Source organism: Ovis aries, chromosome 7 (genome assembly GCF_016772045.2).
Source record: "Ovis aries strain OAR_USU_Benz2616 breed Rambouillet chromosome 7, ARS-UI_Ramb_v3.0, whole genome shotgun sequence".
Lineage (NCBI taxonomy): Eukaryota > Metazoa > Chordata > Mammalia > Artiodactyla > Bovidae > Ovis > Ovis aries.
This window is the reverse complement of record NC_056060.1, coordinates 9,185,854-9,202,726: the sequence shown is the minus strand read 5'-3', so window position 1 is coordinate 9,202,726 and position 16,873 is coordinate 9,185,854. Positions and strand designations below refer to the sequence as shown.

Sequence of the window (16,873 nt, the reverse complement as noted above, 5' to 3'; positions counted from 1 at the left end):
AGAGTGTTAAGAAGTAGTCTTAGATAATATTCAGAGCATTAAATTGGAGCCTTTGGAAGACAGTTCACTTTTATTTTTTTCACTGGTTCTCAGCACCTATATGTTAACCAAATGGATGAAAGTCATTAAAAATATAGAAAGACTCTTAGGGGAGGTGAATTTCTTATAAACCAGTCCTCCAGATAATTCTGACAAGTAACTATCGGGTTTGAAAGCCACTCAAGTTTATTAATGTCTATGCTAGTTGGATCTTAAGTCCAATGGGAAAATACCATAGGGAAAGCAGAATTTTTTGATGCCTCTCAGATCACACACATCAGCCATTGAAACATGTATGCAAATAAATATACCATAGACTCCACAGATGGGTTTCACAACACAAGAATTTAGAATAGTAGTTTCCAAATAGTTAGCATAATTACTTTATTAGTTTCCTATTACTGCTACATTACCACCAATTTAGTGGTGTATAACGATGCAAATTTATTATCTTACAATTCTGGAGGTCAAAGTCCAAAATGGGTTTTACCAAGCCAAAATCAAGGTGTTAGCACAGCTGTGTTTTCCTCTGGAAGTTCTAAGGGAAAATTCTTTTCCTTGCCTTTCCAGCTTCTAGAGGCTGCCCACATTCCTCAGCTCATAGCCTGTTATATCTTCAGAGCCATCAATGACTGAGTTGTCTTTACACCACATCCCTATAGCACTGACTCTCTCGCCTCCTGCTTTCCCTTACGGGATCCATACAGTTACGGTAGCCTATATAGACAACACAGGAAAATCTCATCTCAAAATCAGCTGTTTAGCCATCTTAATTCTCCCCTGCCATGCATCATTACATATTTATAGATTGTGTGGGGGAGACTCAGATCCTTTTGGGGATCCATTGTCTGTGTATCACCTCACGTATAGCACCTTTGGGGAGAAGAAGAAGACTCAGATATTCATTCCTCATCTTTCAATTTGTGGAAGAGTGGAAGGGTAAGGCCATGGCATTATGGAGGGCATTCTGATGCAGAGCCAAAGCCCAGCGCCACAGATAAGCTTGTACTCCCAGATCTTGATCTTGATGGTGATCACTCACTATTCCTAAAATTCAAATGGAGCCCTCCTGTGGGGCTTATGGCCAGCTACCTAACCAAGCAATTCTTATTTATGGCGGTTTTACTTAACTCTGGTCAGTTCAGTTCAGTCGCTCAGGCGTGTCCAACTCTTTGTGACCCCATGAACTGCAGCACACCAGGCCTCCCTGTCCATCACCAATTTCCGGAGTTTACTCAAACTCATGTCCATTGAATCATTGATGCCATACAACCACCTCATCCTCTGTCATCCCATTCTCCTCCTGCCTTCAGGCTTTCCCAATAGCAGGGTCTTTTCTAATGAGTCAGTTTTCTTTGCATCAAGTGGCCAAAGTATTGCAGTTTCGGCTTCAGCATCAGTCCTCCCAATGAATATTCAGGACTGATTTCCTTTAGGATGGACTGGTAGGATCTCCTTGCTGTCCAAAGGACTCTCAAGTGTCTCCTCCAACACCACAATTCAAAAGCATCAGTTCTTCAACGCTCAGCTTTCTTTATAGTACAACTCTAAGATCCATACATGACTACTGGAAAAACCATAGTTTTGACTAGATGGAATTTTGTTGGCAAAGTAATGTCTCTGCTTTTTAATATGCTGTTTAGGTTGATCATACTTTTCTTCCAAGGAGCAAGTGTCTTTTAATTTCATGGCTGCAGTCACCCAGGAGCACTCAAATTAAGAGAAATTTGAAAATTTTCAAATCAATCACATCAAATTAAATTTCATACATCTGTATTTTCCTATTGCTGTCTTTTTGATGCTTCTTTAAGTCAGAATTTTTATTTCAAAGTTATCACCAATTTTCATTTATTAGCATTTCTCTGTGAAACATTGATTTATCTCAATAGATAATGGAAACATGTCTCAAATGACATGACTTTTAAGGCAGAAATTTTAAGACGTTTTAAAACATAAGTATTATCACATAATTATAGGCACAAATAATCGTACTATTAAAACAACAGAATTCTAAAGTTATATTTTTTAAAATCACGCAAAGAAATTATTGTCTAGACAGCACTGTTCTGCCTACATGGTTCATAAGAATAAACTTAAGTAATCTTATTAAAGTTATAAAGTTAAATAATCATATAAAAATTAAATTATAAAGAATGTCAAAATGGAATGTGACTCACATCACTTATGGACTGGATTTGGTCAGGAGCAGTTGAATAGATCAGTTGGAACTTGAGCTGAACATTGTATTGTTAATATTTGATATTTAATCAAGTAATATGATTTATTAGAGTAAAGCATAAGTAAAAATGATTTAAGCAAATCATAGAACTAACAAGTGAGTTCTTTGTGCAAAACTGGCAAAAAAAAATAGGGATACACTGAAATTTAGAACTAAAGTGCAGTGTCTTTTGGAGGACTCTGCTTAGGTTTTTTTTAAAGTTTATTTTTTTATCAAAGTGTTGTAGGAATTTCTGTTTTTAAAATGAAAGGACACTTATGAAAAAAATGCAGCATAAGAAATTAAAAGTTTTTTCCTATTTTATGATGATACCCCTGGGGCTGGTATGTTAGGTGAAAAATAATAAAAGCTAACCTATCTATCTCAAAGCTTAGTGACTGTGCTTTGAACCAAATAGTTGAGTTAGTTTTTCCTCTCCCTGATAGCTAAATAAGGAAAGGAACTCTTCAGTGTCCACTGCTGTCTCCTAGTGAAGTAGGGTCTGAAATTAGAGGGATAGTGGGGAGAAATAATTTAATGCAATAGCAGAATAGGAGTTGGATTTTGCTGCAAGTTGGGTGGGAGAATTCGCTCAAGTGGCAGTGGGCAGTAGGATAACGTTTATGCCGCTGGAACTCTTGTGATGGCTTAGTTATGACTCCTTTCCTGTTTGCATGGTCTCTTCTTCAGGAAACTCTCAGAGAAGACAAGCAAAGGTGCCATAGCTCAGTGAAAAGGGGGGTGGCCAGTATAGAACTGTGCTCAGAGTACAGTGTTCTGTGCCATGTTCTCAAAGAGCTGAACTTATTCCTGATCATCAACGTTTTTTAGAGCAACGCATCATCCTCCACCCAGCAAATGCCTGCCATAGCCAGTAATACGTTGGCGTGTCCATTTTCAGTTTGTAGTACAAAATAAATGAAAGCCAAGGACATTACAATTGGGAGGGAAGGAGAACTATTATTTAAAAGGCTTTTAAATGATGTCACTATATATTCTTTTAACAACATCCTCTAAAAGCCTTTGAAAAAATAGTCCCTTTCCCCCTCAGTTGTTAACAAAGACCAGGCTAGGGCCTGCTCTTTAAAAGGCTGTTAAATGGTGATACTATATTTTTTAATATCAACATCATTTAGAAACCTTTTAGAGAACAGTCCTCGTCACCCACAACTAACCAAAAAAAAAAAAAAAAAAAGGATGTGGGGGAAGGGATTACTTTTTTAAAGGCCTTTGGATGGTACTATCAATAAATACAGCAATATTGTTTTAAAAGCCCTTTTCCAATGGTGATTCAGTTTTTTGATATGTACTTTTAACCTCAAGACCCTATGCTATCAGACAGATTGATGTTTTAACGTTGACTGAAAACTCAATTTACTAATAATCCCAGTAATGCCTTTTATTGAACAGTTTAAAATCAATTTCACATATACAATCTGCTGTTATCCGCAGAACAGCTCGGCAGAGTAGACAGGATATGTATAATTAGCCCCATTTTACAGAAGAGAAAACCAGAAACGAAGTGAGGTTGGATTTAGCTAAGTTCTCACTGCTAACGTATGGCTGAGGTTGAAGCCGTAACCCCAGTCCTAACAGTTTGATCTAGTGCCCCATCCAGTGCCTCTGGCTACCTCTACTACTTTTTTTTTTTTAAGTGATACTCTCCATTGCTCTTTTCAACATGTACAAACACTGAGAGTTAATACTTCATAATTAGCATAAAAGTGGAATTCTATAATTTCAGTACTCAAAGTAGATGGTAGGAGTCTTATCAATACAGTACTTCTGATGAAGTAAAGAAGTATAAATATCTCAAAGGATAGTAGTCTTCCTATGATGTTAGGGCATTCAGACTACCTGAGATTGTACATCACATCATAAATTTTGTGTGCTTATGAAATTATCGCTTGAAATTCACTTTCAGGTATCTAGTTTATTATATAACTGATAATTTAAAAATCTAATCTCCTTTTATTGATTTGCTTCTGAAAGTTATTCTGCTGACTAAGGATACTGATTCATAATTCAGATCATAAGATTCTCTCAGTTATCAGTCTTTGAAAGAAATCATAAATGCTGGTTGCACCCACTTCCTGTAGTTCTCTGAAGAAGAGGAAGAAGTTTCCCCACTAGCTTTCAGGACTGACCTTTATTTCCCTGTATCACAAGCGATACTCTCTGGTTATTGAAAAAGGTAAAGAATCATAGATTATTTATTGCTTAACAGAAATGACAGTTTAAAATGGTAAATTCTGATCTTTGTTCTGCCAGTGTTTTTTTCCTTTTGCTAATAAACCTTGTCTTTAATGATAACTAAAGACGAGTACTTTCAGCTCCAAAACACTTTCGTATGTAGTATCTCACTGAATCCTTATAAAACAGTCCTACTAATTAAGTAGTATGACCCTTTATTTTCTTCGCCGATGGCTCAATGGGTAAAGAATCCGCCTGCAGTGCAGGAGACATGGGGCGCAGGTTTGATCCCTGGGTAGGGAAGATCCCCTGGAGGAGGAATTGGCCATCCCTGCAGTATTCTTGCCTGGAGAGTTCTCATGGACAGAGGAGCCTGGCGGGCTACACAGAGTTGGACATGACTGAGCCCAGGGCACATAGCACCCTTTATTTTACAAATTCTGGCTCAAAGAATAACAAGTTTCTTCTCATCAATAACTTTTAAGTTCTTCTAACCTAAAATTTAGTGTTTTCTTTCTTACCACTGCCAGCAGTAACTCTACCTGACAAGAAGGGAACCATAGCCTTTCTTGGTTCTGAGAGAAAGGTTTCATATGCCAAGCATTAGGGGTAGCCTGAGAACACTTGGACTGGTGCAGATACAGGCACTGAGGCCCTGGTCCTCGGTCTTCAGCCAGGAAAATTCATCCTCAGTTGACTTTACTGAAAGTAAAGATGGATCATCAGAGGCTTTGCTGCCACAGACGTGGACTCCAGAGACTCTAAGGGTCCCGTGTCATAATCCACAGTCTCTCTCATCAGAGGCTTTGCTGTCACAGACATGGACTCCAGAGGCTTTTAGGTTTCCTGTGTCATAACCCACAGTCTTTTCCCCATCCCTACCTCCTCACTGGAGAATATAAAACATGGGCTTGGTAAAAAAAGTTTGTTTGGGTTTTTCTATAACATCTTGCAGGAAAACCTGAACAAACTTTTGGCTAACCCAGTATTTGTACACAGATCAGGAAAAAGTATGTGTGTGTGACAGAGAGAGCTAGCTACCTAGTTCTTTGCTCTCCGAGAACCCATTTCCCCAAACTTGCCCTACATCAGGAATTCCTCAGCAACTTATAGTTTGTCCGATTTATGCATCTCTGATGTAAAAAGGATCCTTTTCTTCTTTGTTAGATTCAAAGAAAGTGTCCCTGCAGAGAGCTGCTGCTTGAACAGGGCAGTGATAAAAGTGCCTTTCCAGTTTGTACATCAGCTAAGACATCCTTCTTTCCCTTCCTCGCGGACTTCATCTAGATGACCTCCCCGTCCCTCTGTCTCCTAACTTACAGTTCATTTCAGTGCAGGCAGCATGGCCAGTTTTTAGATGCCGTTGGCCCCTAATTTCATTTGTGAAATTAATGTGTATAACAGCTACCACTCCCCTCACATACTTTGATAAAGTACTATTATAAAGCCTGGCTTTCCCCCTTAGGGTCTCCCTTTGGATCTTGCTGTCCTATAGTAGATATTCTCAGCATGACCTCACTCAGGATTCTCTAGAAAATTCTTTGACAAAATCATTATTAACAGCAGGATGGCTTGTGTGAAGCTCCCAGATGTTGCATTTGGTCATTCCCTTTCCATCCTTCTGTTCCTTCCTCTTCCGAGGCCCATTCCATCATCTTACATCCTCTTCCTTCCCTTGTTACTCTCGTCTTGGGGTCTGTTCATCACTTGCCTCCATTCAGTGACGATCTTGGTGTCTTTCACATAATCTCTCCAGCCCCACGTCTCCCAGGAAGATCTCACTGTGTATACTATCAGCCTGTGACGTATGTGACCTCACAGACTCTTGGATCTGTTCCATTCCAAATTTTGACCTGTACAGAATTTCAACCAGATATTCTTATTTCAACTGTGAAGTTATGTCTTACTCCCATACTTGTGCCTATCATGTTAACACCTTCAGTTAACCCTTCACTCCTCCAATATTTAGCCTAGATTTACAACAACCCTGAAAGATAGATAGTATTTTCCCCATTTCACAGATGTGAAAATTGAGGTCTCTAGAGTATGAGTAACTTTTTTAGTGTCATAGGCTTAGTAAGTTGCAGAGCCAGAGGTTCAATTCATCTATCTGGCTTCAAAGCTCAACACTTTCTGCCCACTTCCTCACTGAGTGTATAAGGGAGGTACAGTCTACGACAGTCTGTGGTACAGGTTGCAGAGGGAAGAGTCAAGAGACCGGGAGGCCAGTTTGAATGAGCAAGCAGAAATAAGAGGCGAGCAAAGACTTGGGAGATACAGCAAATCATTAGTGATGATTAAAGATTTCCATACTGTTTGAAATTGTTTTCAATAAACTGCACTTCTTTTGCAATTTCAAATTTAAATTTTTTTTAATGTTTTAAGTGTCACTGATGGACTTGAACTAAGCTGGTGGTAGACAGCAGAAAAGAAGAAGATGAATACAAAAGACATCAGACTTCTCAAGTAGTTGTTGGAGGGAAATAAGGATGCCAAACACAATGCCATAGTTCAGTTCTGAGCTTGGTTCCAAAGGAAGAGGGTCTACCATTTTCTTTTTTCATATGATGTCATTGATATTGTCAGAAAACAGGTGAACTACTAAGATCATGTGATTATCATATTTGTCAGATAACCACTCATGATTGTTTTGTTCTCATGTAAAATGCTCTGATTCTGACAAAATTTATTGTAGCCCATTATTGGAAGGTTTATGCTAAACACTTTGGAAACCAGATTATTTTGGTTTTATTAGCACCCTGTAGTCCATGGGGTCACAAAGAGTTGGACATGACCGAGCGACTTCACTTTCACTTCACTTTAAGCCAGAAGTCAGAAAGGAAATATGAAAAAAAAAAAAAAAATAGTAGAATAGTATAACATATCTGTATCCATAGTTCTGGAACTATTCCTCTATGAAAGTGGAATATATAATATATACAACTATTTAAAAGTATATATACATCATTCTGGATTTCAGATTTATTAAAAAGTAGAATATTGACAGTGAGGATTATAAGTTTTCGTTTGGGGAGAGGAAAGAATAGGATATTATTTTAAACTGATTTTACCTTCCTCTCAACAGCTGTGGAAACAGAACACATGCTATATGGGAGTCAGTGAACATTTTGTAAAGGGCCAGAGAGTAAATATGTTCAACTTTGCAGACCACAGCCGTTTAGCTGAGCCACTGTGGCAAAGCAGCCAGAGACAATACAGAAATGAATGAAGTGCGGCAGTGTTCCAGGAAAACTTTGTGGACATTGAATTTTAATTTCTTATCATTTCAGTGTCACAAAATGTTATTTCTTTTTATTTTTTCAACCATTTAAAAACGTAAAAACCATTCTTAGCTCACAGACTATACAAAAGCAGTGGACTAGTTTTGATGGACAGGCCAAGTTTGCTGGAGCCTGCTTAACACCATGCACGAAGTAAGGTTCTGACTAAATGTTTGTTGATAATGTACTCAGCTCTTTCTGCAAATGCACTTTTATTTATTAGCAAAATAAGAGGTGAATATACTGATGACTAAAATAAGAGTAATTAGTGCAATCATTGAAACTTTCTAGAATACCTTAATTTACATATAGAAGGAAGAAGTTATCTTTAAAATTATAAACCATTTATTTAAAGTCATATTTGATGGAAAAATATATATTTACTTGAGTCTTATGTATATAGTTCTAGCTAACAGTTAAACAAATTTGCCCTTTGCTTTTTTTTTAAATTGAAGGATGACGGCTTTACAGAATTTTGTTGGTTTCTGCCAGATGTCAACATGAATCAGCCATAGGTATACTGCTGTTTGCTTTTTTAAATCCTGTGCTAGGTGCTAAGGGGCTTCCTTGGTGGCTCAGGATAAAGAATTCACCTGTCAGTGAAGAAGACACCATTTTGATCCCTGGTTCAGGAAGATCCCTTGGAGAAGGAAAGGAGAACCCACTCCAGTTTTCTTACCTGGAAAATCCCATGGACAGAGAAGCCTGGCAGGCTTCAGTCCATGGGGTCGCAAAAGGGTCAAACCCAACTCAGCAACTAAACAACAACTAGGTGTGTGAGTGTGTGTGTATTCTCAGTCGTGTGGGGTCTTTGTGACTCCCTGAACTATATAGCCTGCTAAGCCACTCTGTCCATGAAATTTTCCAGGGAAGAATATTGGAATAGGTTGCCGTTTCCTTAGGAGATCTTCCTGACCCAGGGATCGAACCCTTATCTCTTGCATTGGCAGGCAGATTCTTTACCACTGTGCCACCTGGACCCAGTACTAAATATTAAAGTGGGCTCACTTTCTACAGTTTACTGGGCAAATAAAGCAATACTCTAGCTTTCTGCATTATGGTTCTTACCAGTTGAGATTTACACTGGCTCAAAAAGTGCTAATTTTAAAGATGAAACTGCATCTTTATTTACAACTGTTTTCTGGTCATTTTTTATAAATCATATATCTAAATATATACTGCCGTAAAATAAACCAAACAAAATTAGATATAAAGAAAGTATTTTATGTACTATAGACCTTTATATTTTTGAAGTCCAAAAACAGAGTTAGATTGATAATATTTAAAAACGATTAAGTGTCTGAATGTGGATTGAAGCAAAAGACTAGAAGACATTGTTTTCATAAAGCTTTATGTGGAAGTGTCATCTCTGAAATAGTAACGCAGATGTTGAACAAGGTTTATTCTTTGGCACTTACTTGATACTCCCTGTTTTATTTTCAATTCTCATTTAAATTTTATAATTCAATCATTTTGCAAGAAGTTTTACAACTTTAATCTTAATAATCTCAAAAAAAAAGCAGACATGCTATGTCATAAAATAACTATTAGTGACTAGTTTGTATCCTATAAATCTAACTTGAGTTGATAATATGGTCCATTACCAGCTAACTGCACAGAGTATTTTTCATTTTACACTCTTCAGTTACTTTTTAGTGAAGTGTTAAAAAATACGAAGCTTTTCTCCTCTCTAAAATTGCACGCTGTCTGTCTGTTATTAGGAAGATAACAGCTCTTATAAATGTTTCAGTAAGCGCTAAGTAGACAGTTATGTGCACTCTCATTCCACGCTTATTTGCTTACTGTAATAAACTGATAAAATATGTGTGGTTTGTCTCTGTGTATCTACAGGCATCATGAGTCACATAGATTTCCTTTAGAAATAATGTTGTGTCTGCAGAATTGATTGGTTATTTTCATAAACCATCTAAAGGTACACAAATGACTTTTATTATTTAAACATATGCTGTGTAAAGATTTGTGAGGATTATCTCACTGTTACTTGATGCCTTTTGTTCTGTTAGCTCTAGAAGGGAGCTTTATATTTTAGAGTTATTACAGTTACTGAGCTAATTACCTTCTCAGGAATCATAGTGAGGATAACCCAAATCATTTGCTTATAATACAGCTAAATTTTTAATTCTTTGGACATTGGCAATTAAATAATTAAATCAAAACTTTAAAAATATTGTCTTTCATAGTATCCTCTTTATACAAGTTTCAATATTTAATGGAAAATAATGCTTTTACCTGAACTGGATACTTTAAGAATTAGTGTTTGTATCATAGAAATCCTTCTAATTATTAAATTGTTCTTTGTGTGTACCTTAAGAAATATGGTATTTTTCATTTGTGCATAGTCATATATGTACTAGGAAATTCTTGGTCAAGTCATATCCTAAAACCGACAAATATTAATATTGATAATCTTCACTTATCAACACAGTAAGCTCCTTGAAAGACTGTAATATTTTTAGGAACAGTGTTGAGCACTCAGCATCTGTTAAGTATAGTTATGACCAATACTAGTAGTATATTATCTATAGATCTCTATAGACTAAATTAAAGTGGAAAAATTATACTTTGAGTTCTAAAAATGGGTACAGTTGTGTTTTATAAATTGAACGTAAAATCAAGGAATAAATGGAGAGACAGATAATAAACATAGCAAATAAGCAAATTATGTGATTATGTGTATTGTATCCGAGAAGGTATTGAGTGACTATGGAAAAAGAAGAAAGGGGAATCAGAAGGAAGAGATGCAAATGGGCTAACCCTCATTAAGAAGGAAACATTTGAGCAAAGGTATATCGGCACTGAGCCATGTGAGTATTTGGAGATAGTGCATTCCAGGATGGGGTATCCAGTGCCAAGGCCCTGGGTGGGAGGCTTACTGGTGTGTGCAAGGAGCAGGAAGGGTGTCAGGGTGGCTGGAGTGAAGGGAGTTGTGGGTTCAAAAGTAACAGGAAATGAGGTCAAAGAAACACAATGGGGCCAGGCCATATGGGGCCTTATCGGCCTTTATAAGAGTTTTTAGGTCTCATTTTCAATGAAATTGGGAGCCACTGAAGGGTTTTGAACAGAGAGGCAATATGATGTAACTTTATTTTAACTGATTCTTACTGGCTTCTGTTTTCAGTATGTGCTCTGTAGGATGCAAGAATAGGAGCAAGGAGACCAACTAGAAGGCTTTAGGAGTAATCCAGATGTGAGGTTTTGGTCACACACCTTTCTCCCCAAGATACCAAAGGGAGACATAGAGTCAGAGAACAAAGACAGGCAAACCAGTCCTTAATTAGCCGGGCTTTTGCTCTGTAGCCTCAACATAGAGCTTCAGTGAGTAGTATGGGCACATCACGAATTCCTCTTCCCTAAAGAGAGTAGCCTGGAACCAAAGCAGGCTTTTAGATTGAACCATAAGAATTACTAATTCCACTCTTTTTTTTTTTTCTCTTTATTTTTTGAGGTATAGTTGATGTACAAAATTATTTACGTTTCAGATGAACAATATAATAAATCAGTTTTTAAAGGTTATGCTCCATCTATAGTAGTTATAAAATATTGGCGGTATTCCCTGTGTTGCATGATATATCCTTGGAGCTTATTTAGTTTATACACATTAGTTTGTGCCTCTTAGCCTCCTACTCCCGTCTCTCCCCTTTCCCTTTCCTCTCATCACCGGTTACCACTAGTCTGTTCTTATACCTGTGAGTCTACTTTCTTGTTGTTATATTCACTGGTATGTTTTCTTTTTTAGATTCTACATACAGTGTTTGTCTTTTTTTGTTTGACTTGTTTCACTTAGCATAAAACCCTCCAAGTCCATCCATGTTGTTGCAGATGGCAAAACTTTAATTCTCTTATACTGAGATAAGTATAATTATCTGGAATACTGAGTGGTATTCCACTGTATGTATATGTGTATGTATATGTATATACACACCGCATCTTCTCTAGCCATTCACCTATTGATAGACATTTTGGTTGCTTCCAGATCTTGGCTATTGTAAATATGTTGTTAAGAACATAAAGTGCATGTAGTTTTTCAAATTAGTATTTTCTCTTTTTTTTTTTTTTGGCTATGTATCTAGGAGTGGAATGTCAGGTGGTGGTTCTATGTTTAGTTTTTTGAGGAACTTCCATATTATTTTCCACCAGTTTACATTGGTGGAACACAACAATTGTTGGTGAGGATGTGGAGAAAGGGGAACCCATCTACATTGTTGGTAGGAGTGTAAATTGGTAAAAAATAACATGGAGGTTTCTCAAAAGCGAAAAATAGAACTGCCATATTACATTCCACTCCTGGGTACATATCCCCAAAAAAGAAACACTAATTTGAAAAACTGCATGCACTTCAGTGTTCATAGCAACATACTTACAACAGTCAAGGTCTGGAAGCAGCCAAAAGGTCCATCAGTAGCTGAATGGATAGAGAAGACGTGGTGTGTATTCTGATAGCTGTGAAGTGATATCTCGTTGTGGTTTTAATTAGCATTTCCCTTATAATTAAAGATGTTGAGTATCTTTTCATGTGCCAGCTGGACATCTGTGTGTTGTCTTTGAAGAAATGTTTATTCAGATCTTCTGCCCATTTTTTAATTGGGTGGTTTGTTTTTCTGATGTTAAATTGTATGAGCCGTTTATGTATTTTGGGTACTAACTCCTTATTGGTCATATCATGCGCAAATATTTTCTCCTGTCCAGTAGATTATCTTTTCATTTTGTCAGCAGTTCCTTTGCTGTGCAAAACTGTTAAGTTTAACGTAGTCCCATTTGTTTGTTTTTGCTTTTATTTCTTTTGCTCTAATTCAACTCTTTGATCTACAGAATTGGTAGATTGATATAGTTGAACCTAATCAGATGCCATGCATGAGTTTGGCTATAACATCTCTACCAGGGCTTTAGGGGAAAGCATGAGAAAGTACATTCTCCCATTATGATTTTATTCCCCAGTCCCCCAGTTAGCATCCTGAAATCTGACTAATCCTGATTAGTAGTTGAGTTGGGAGAGTTAAATGACAGAAACTGAATTTGAACTGGCTTAAACCAAAGAAAAGGGGCAGAGGGTTCCACTTCCTAGAGTATTTTACAGAAAGCCACGCTTCAGAAATGGTAGGAATATGTCAGCTTTAAGAACCATCCAAACCAAAGATACCAGCCGGGCTCTCTCTCGTCTGTGCTTTGTTTTATTTCTTGCTGAGCAATATGGCAGGAAATGTGGCCACAGACATTAGAGTTTTAAATCTCAGACTTTTAGCCACTTGGGAGAGATTGACTCTACGTCCCAAGTGCCAAATCCAAAAATCCTGGAAAAGGTACTCATTGGGCCAGGCGTCCATTCCTGAGGCATTCCTTAATGTGGTCAGATAGGAGTTGTCATGAGAACATGCCGGCTGCTTCAGGAACTGAATGGCAACATTCTTAGAAGATGGTCGGATGTGTTAGGCAGTCCCAGACATAGCCTTTATAGGTGGAGCACTGGGGAGAAAGCGCCGTTGAAAGACTAGCCTTTAGTCTTCAACCAGATAAAAGCAGTCCTGAAACTCTGAATTCTGATTCCTCAGTGTCTGTCATAAAACTTAGCCATCAGAAGACATTATGACATCAGAAACCCATAGAAATAATTATCCAGGTTATAAAATCAACTTTTACAAAGGAAAGTGGAAAGAAAAAAGTAGCGTCTACTATATAAAGTAGGCTTCTCAGTAGCAAAGTGCGCTAGCCCAGGCGGTACCATTGTGAACATTCTGTAAAGGTGCCCTTTAGTGTAAGCTAGGTTTTTAGCTCATATTCCAGTCTCAGGCAGTTACAGCTATACAGCTGTACATGATAGTCCTACTCAGTGTTAATTTAGCTGTTTAGAGTAAGTGGATCTGGGAATTGGTGAGTGACCAAAAAATAAGGACATGAATAGATATCAGAGAACTGTGAAGGGTATGAGATTTGCCTCACTTGCAGGTTAACAAATTAGCCTGAGACAACTTCATGGCTACTGATAGAAGACGCAGACTCCTGTGTCGAAGGCAGAGGACAATTTAGTACTCGCAGCAGTGGCAGTAGCCAGGGGAACATCGTTCTTGCCACTCCCCCAGTCTTCACAGGGTGACACAATGAATGCCAGGTATGACTGCACATGCGGTGTGTTGCTTTAGAGAAGATTTTCAGCATTAAAGATCCCAACCTTTTATGAGGGTCTTTTGGTAAATCTGTTCAACCTTTGCGCCAGAGGGGAGGCACTGAACCGTTTCCAAAGACTGTTTGTTATACATCCTGGAAAAGATTTTCAGGAGCAAAGCTGCTTGCTAATGCCATTCCTTAGAAGCTGCGCAGAATTATGAGAGAATATGGAGAACTGTTCCTCAACAACTGGAGAAGGAAGGATGTGACATTGTGCCCTTAGGTCAGGGGTCAGCCAACGTTTTCTATAATGGGTCCAGATGGTAAATATGTTAGGCATTGGAAGTACTCAGCTCTTCCACCATAGAGCAGAAGAGCAACCATCCACAGGATGTCAAAGAATGCAAATGTCTGTGTTCCAAAAAAACTTCACAAGACCGGCAGCAGGTCATATTTGGCTTGTGGGCCAAAGATGGTCTGTTTTGTTCAGATTTTTCAAGTATCTTTAAACTTAAATCCTCATTTTCACAGCCGCAGCCTAGGTCATTCTCTAATTAATTTACCTTTTACTACTGTTTTAACATTTAGTAAAATAATCATTATTTATCAATTATAAAGTCAGAAAAGCCATCTTATAAGCACCCACAGCTGGGGCAATCACGTGGGCCAGCTGGGGCAATCACGTGGGCCAGCTGGGGCAATCACGTGGGTTAACAAATTAGGTTATAAGCACCCACAAATCATATGTGTGCTTCTGGAGTATAGGTAACTAATCTGATATACAAAATGTTGAACTAAAGTCTTGTTTTCTTGTCAGAATTAATTGTATTACATGTGGAAATTGGCAAAGGATTTGTGGAACCTACTGGTTTTCTTGAACAAAATATCATCTATGTAGTTAAGATATTAGAGGAGATTCACTAAATGTGACTTGTGTGAACTTAGAAAATAGGTTAGAAAAAACAGTCATTCTCATTTAGCCCATCTCTGTAGTTAAAAAAAAACTATATTATTACCCTCTAAATGCCATTTAGGAGCTATTTTACTGTGAAAGAAAACATAGGCTTTTTTGCAGTATCATAGATAAGCTTGGAGGATTGTTACAGAGGACCTTTTTAGATGCTAACTTCATTAAAGAGTGCTCCTTGAACTTGGCTGAGTGTGGAAAGAATGAGTAAAGACAATCATACTGTTTTTATTCCATTGCTGCACACTGCTTTAGCATCATTTAAACTATCATAATAAAGGTGCAGAATTTTGAGACAAGTTGGACCATGTGTCCCAGAACTAGATTGAGAGAATTCAATAAACCAACTCAGACAAGTTGATAGCTCTTAAATGACATAAGGCCTGCCTTCAAAGAACCTAATTCCTGGCTGCTTATAACTCCAGATTCCTGCTTCTCTTCTGCTTTTCTACTTAACTCTTGGATTTTTGTTGATGCATTTTAAATGATTAGTATTATTATTAAGCTTTTTATATACCAGATGTCAGTGGCATGGTGAACCTGTTGAACAGGTTAAATTATAATAGGAAACCTAGTTTGGGAGAGTACGCTTGTTAGGAACAAATCTTGATTGGGCCTGTTTAATTACAAATTGTTTGTTTTTAAAGCCTTCCTATGTCAAGTCACATGCAGTACTTTGAATGGAAAGACAGCCACCTTATGATTTTAGAATGGATGGGTTTTGTTTTTTTTTTTTTTTTACTTAATATGCTGCCTTTGATTCCAATCACAATTGAATTTAGCTCAAAGAGTCTAAAGTTCAGTGGAAACAAAAACAGGTGATTAGCCAAGAAAATATTGGCAGGGGGGCGGGGTGGGTGGAGGAATAAGGGACACTTTGAGAGTTAGACTGTGAAGAAAGCTGAGCGCCGAAGAATTGATGTGTTTGAACTGTGGTGTTGGAGAAGACTCTTGAGAGTCCCTTGGACTGCAAGGAGATCCAACCAGTCCATTCTGAAGGAGATCAGCCCTGGGATTTCTTTGGAAGGAATGATGCTAAAGCTGAAACTCCAGTACTTTGGCCACCTCATGCGAAGAGTTGACTCATTAGAAAAGACTCTGATGCTGGGAGGGATTGGGGGCAGGAGGAGAAGGGGGCGACAGAGGATGAGATGGCTGGATGGCATCACTGACTCGATGGACATGAGTCTGAGTGAATTCTGGGAGTTGGTGATGGACAGGGAGGCCTGGCGTGCTGCGATTCATGGGGTTGCAAAGAGTCGGACACGACTGAGCAACTGAACTGAACTGGACTGTTTGGTCAAACAACTGATTCAGATTGTGGGGCTTTAAGAAATGAAACAGTGTGGTACTGATTTAGCAGTTCTATCAAGGTTCAAAAATGTCTCCAACTAAATAATTAGAATGTTTGCATTTACAGATCATTGAGGAAAAGCTAATCATTGAATCATGTACAGATGTTAAGTATTTGGAGGAAAATGATTAAATATAGAGTAAATATACCTAAATTCAGTTCAGTTCAGTTCAGTCGCTCAATCATGTCTGACTCTTTGCGACGCCATGAATCGCAGCATGCCAGGCCTCCCTGTCCATCACCAACTCCCAGAGTTCACTCAGACTCACGTCCGTCGAGTCAGTGATGCCATCCAGCCATCTCATCCTCTGTCGTCCCCTTCTCCTCCTGCCCCCAATCCCTCCCAGCATCAGAGTCTTTTCCAATGAGTCAACTCTTCGCATGAGATGGCCAAAGTACTGGAGTTTCAGCTTTATCATCAGTCCTTCCAGTGAACACCCAGGGCTGATCTCCTTCAGAATGGACTGGTTGGATCTCCTTGTAGTCCAAGGGACTCTCTACCTAAATTAGTTCCTCATAAATTGAAAAATTGGAACCATAAGAGATCTGGAAGAAAATATAAATGAATAGTTACCTAATCTTGAGGCAGGGAAAATCTTTTAATCATTAAAGCAAAGGAAGAACCACTTAAAAAGGAGGTTATAGTCTTTAGTTTATAGTGAAAGAAATTCAAGATGAAAAAAGTTAAAGGAGTCAAGATT

At 38.1% G+C, this 16,873-nt stretch overlaps 1 protein-coding gene across 1 annotated transcript in view; it reads left to right on the top strand.

The window, feature by feature from the left end:
- Positions 1–16,873, top strand: part of AP3B1 (adaptor related protein complex 3 subunit beta 1) — a 239,204-nt gene that overhangs the window by 183,862 nt on the left and 38,469 nt on the right. The gene's annotated exons all lie outside the window — the stretch shown is intronic.